This window comes from Oreochromis niloticus, linkage group LG20 (genome assembly GCF_001858045.2).
Source record: "Oreochromis niloticus isolate F11D_XX linkage group LG20, O_niloticus_UMD_NMBU, whole genome shotgun sequence".
NCBI lineage: Eukaryota > Metazoa > Chordata > Actinopteri > Cichliformes > Cichlidae > Oreochromis > Oreochromis niloticus.
Window position 1 is genome coordinate 14,929,526 of NC_031984.2, and position 4,576 is coordinate 14,934,101.

Here is a 4,576-nt window from a genome sequence, read left to right on the forward strand (position 1 = left end):
GTTGGTTATTTATGCAAATTCTAATCTAGTGCACTGTTTGTTGTGAAATTGTTTATTCTGCACGTGTGGACACCTGTGACACAAGGTAAATCAATGTTAAATGTTAGAAAGCACTTGCGCATAGAAAACAGTGCTTGTTTGAAAGTGTGTGTTAATTGGTGAATGAGGTTAGTATAAAGCAATGGAGTAGAAAAGCTCTATATAGGAATCAGTTTAGTCCATTTGTCCTGTAGGGTATGTCTTCAAGGGTCTTTCATGTCTTGAAATACAGTATATACCAGTTTGACTGTAAGGATAAAATGTTAGCCTCCAGGCAAAACAAATGTTTAAATCTAATATTTCCCAATCTCCTCATCTTGTTCCCTGGAAAGTATGTGGAAAGTAAGTCCACTGTGGAGTGCAGCAGTCAGTGGAAATATTAGATTTAAACTGGAGTTTCTCTCAGCAAAACATGTTATCCTTGTAGGCAAAGAGCAGACATCTGTGTGATCACAGAAAATATATTTAATTGTAGAATCTGCTGCAGGATAAAAGACTGAAAAGTGAACTTTCAAATGTTGAAAGAAAAACAGAATGCAGAAGTCACAAAATATTATAGTAAAGACTGAAACTGGACCAATGGATTGATAGAATTATATGAATATTTTGTATTATTTCTGCCCACATTGGTCTGAAAAAACTATCTTTTAATAATGCAAGTGTTAATGCATCAGTTTTAATAATGATTTTTTGATGTGATTTTTAACTGTAGTAACATGTCAAATGCAGGTGTTTTAGCTTGTTTATGCACATAAAACATGACTTCACAAAAATAGCACATCCACATGAGACAGGCAATAATTTTATTGAATCTAATTCTAACATTTTATAACAACGTCAGATACTGGATAAGTAAATATTGGATTAGTCCCGTGAAAGTGTTTATTTTTTATGCTTGATCCACATACAGTTTTCATAGAGCTGTTAACTCTACTTTCCCACGTTATTTGGTTTTTCCATTCTTACCAGCCTCTAAATACTGTAGAGCCATGCTTATGTCAGTTTGCAGCTTCGGTGTCATTGCTTATTTTTGTGACTTGCACTTCATGTCAAACAAACAAATGATGGATGAGTAACATGAAGGGAGATTTTTTTGTGCACAGAAAAGTTAGATCCTTGTTTATTTTTATTTTTCAAAACAACAGCTAAACATTTTACCTTTCTTGGAAAAGTTAATACATCTGAGTAATCACAAAAGTATAGCTATTGGCAAAATCTGATGCAGGATAAAAAATATGTATTTTGCACATTACCATAAAAACTGTGTAAGGACCATGAGGTGTATGTGAGCAAACCATGGAGCTACATACAGCCTGCAGAGGTCACACAATACAACATGAGAAAATTCAGTAAATAGTGACCCTATTGTAGAAATAATATTTGCTAATAAGATTGTCATGAAAGAAAACATACAGTTTCTGCTGCAGTCAACGGTTTAAAAAAACACTTTTTAAGATCTTTTAAGGCTGTTTACCTGCCAGTGCGTCATTGTGTAATGATAATCTACTTTTAGTGTTAACTTTAGCAAGATTGTGAATACAGACCATGAGGTTTCCAAAGATAAGTTAACTTACATCACTGGCATGCTCACAGACACATTTCCTGCCTCCAGAGTAACATGTAACCGCATATCCCAGTCTAATGCACTTTATTACCAACCACGAGATTCTCATCCCCCTCAGATCTCATGCTTGACTTAAAAATATTTCACCAAACAAGATAATATGACTTTCTTCCACCTCTACTCACAGATCAAAATAGGCAGCAGACAATCCGACTCAGCTAGTGGCACAGACCACAAATTATGATGTATTTTTCAAGAACAGTGAGCAGTTTAGACCTGATATTCTGTCATAAAAGAATTCCAGTGTTTCACTTTGTCGGCTATTTTTACGGTGGCTAAACTAACAGCGTATTAACTTGAGGTTGTTCTCCTTTGAAAAGAAAAGCAAGCTCTGGAGTTCTGGAAGGAGGAAGTTAGTGAAGCTGTTTAGGCAAAATCAGATTTACTGTTTGATCAGCTGTGTGACTGCCTGTCTCAAAGGTGTGTCACACAATCTTTGAAAGAGAGGAGGCCATGTTCAGCTCATGGCATACAGTGAAGAATCAGTTGGTATGGATGTGTCTTTTTTATGATTTATGTTAAATAACATTAGCTCTCTAGCTTGCTCTGTTTATGATGCATCTGCTAATCCTCCAAAGAATTTAAGCATTAGCTTTGTTTTAGGTATTGTAATCAAAGTTATGATTAAACAACAGTTTTACTGATTTGAATAATATGGTAAGCTTCAGAGCAACCATAACATTTCATACTATGTTTTAATTTCCTGTGATTAATTATGTTGTGTGAAATATAAGTAAATAATATTTTTACTTTATGGCACTGAGAATCTACATGATGAGACCTGATAGCATTAAAAAAAAAAAAAGTCTTCCCAGGAGTTAACATCCAAGCAAATTCACCCCAAAGTCAGACTGTGCAGAAAAACTGCAAAAACTCAAGAGCAGTAGACACCACAGGCGTTAGTTGGAGTGTTACATTTAAAGCTTCACTACAGTACAGTTAGAAAAAGATTGAACAAGCATGGCTTGTTTGGAAGAGGTGCCAGGAGAAAGCCTCTTCTCAATAAAAAGAACATGGCAGCACAGCTTGGATTTGCAGAGTTGCATCTGAATAAACTGCAAAACATCCGGAACAATGTCCTTGGGACAGACAGGACCAAAGTAGAGATATCTGAAAAAACCACACACTGTCTTCTCTTTTTTTCTCCCTCTTTCTCTCTCACTCCCCCCCCCCCCCCCCCCCAAAGTAGAGATATCTGAAAAAACCACACACTGTCTTCTCTTTTTTTCTCCCTCTTTCTCTCTCACTCCCCCCCCCCCCAAAGTAGAGATATCTGAAAAAACCACACACTGTCTTCTCTTTTTTCTCCCTCTTTCTCTCTCACTCCCCCCCCCCCCCCCCCAAAGTAGAGATATCTGAAAAAACCACACACTGTCTTCTCTTTTTTTCTCTCTCACTCTCTCCCCCCATAGCTTCTCTCTCTAGCCCCCTCTCTTTTGCTGCTTCTCTTTTTCTTACACCGAGTTGGAATTGTTGACTGGCTCTCTTCGATGGACAGCCTACGGGGAGAAGATCCTTTCTTCCTGGGCTCTCCCCTTCACACCTGTTCTGTAGTCATTCATCAGCTCATGGTATTTAGGACCGGCTTATGCAGGTACTCCCCACCAGATCATTAGCACCTTTGTGGATGGTAATTGTGTTTCACTGTGTCTTCATCTAGCCCTTGTGTTATGGACTTTTCAACCCTGTTGTCTTGTCTGTTCCATAGTAACCTGTCTGAAGTCCAAATTACTGCAGAGGTTCCATGAATTCCATAAAAACCCACTCATCAGCATTAAAATAATGAAATAAAAACATAATAAACAATTAAATATAATACAATTGGAGCACCAGATAGAAATTTGAAATTTGAAATTTGAAGTACAGAGATGAGCCACAATTTATGGACTGATTAGATGAAAATTAATTTAAATCCACTGATCTGAGCTTTCCAGTTTGCCTCTTTACCTGTAAGGAAAAATACTTACCTGTAACTCATCTGCATGCCCACCCTTGAATCCCTCTTCATCTTAATGGATTCCCATCTGCCTGCCAGCTGCTCTTCTGAGTCACCTGCTCAATAAACAAAGAAGTAAGGCCTCTGAATTTGATAACAAAATTTGCAAGATCTTCTTAAACTCATCTTGGCCATCACTAACATCCTGTCTCCCCTCCGATCTGAACATTGTTCCATTCCAGGTGAGAAACCTCCCATTAGTACAACACACTTACCTGCTCATTAATCATACTTTATATTCTTGCAGCTAAATTGGTTAAATGTGACAAACACATCATATCAGCACAAATGCTTCAAACCAACTCCAAACCGTGGTGGTGGAGCAATGATTATTTAGGCTTGTTTTGCCAAAACAGGACCTGAAACAGGCACCTTGCAATTATTAAGTCAACCGTAAACTCTGTATAAAAATATTCTGCAAGTTCATCTATTAATTAAAGAACTAAATCATGTAATAAATTCTTCCAAACCTATTTCCAACTTAGTCTTTAAAGAACTGTAGTCTTTTAAGCCAATATATTCTATAAAATCATAAAATCCAAAAGTTGTATAAAAAGAAATATAAAGAAATGTAATGTGAGCACTCTATAGTGAGTGTTGGTATGCTGGGTTTATTACATTTGGGCAGAGCTAGGCCATTGTCTTTGCTCCCAGTCTCTTTGCAAAGCTGAGCTGGCAGCTAGCTCCTAAGCCACCCCTCCTTTCTTTTTATTTTGCTCCCAAGAAGCCAGACTTTCTTCTAATACAATGAAGTGGCCTTGAGCAATAGTTCTCCTGTTTCTCCAGTTTTCTGAAGTTCTTTCAAAGTTTTTATTTGGATATTGGCTGCTTTTTCACTCATTTTCAGTCCAGTCTTTGTGTCTATAAATTTTCATAAATAAGAGTAGCTACAATAATGGGTACAAAGCATTTGATCC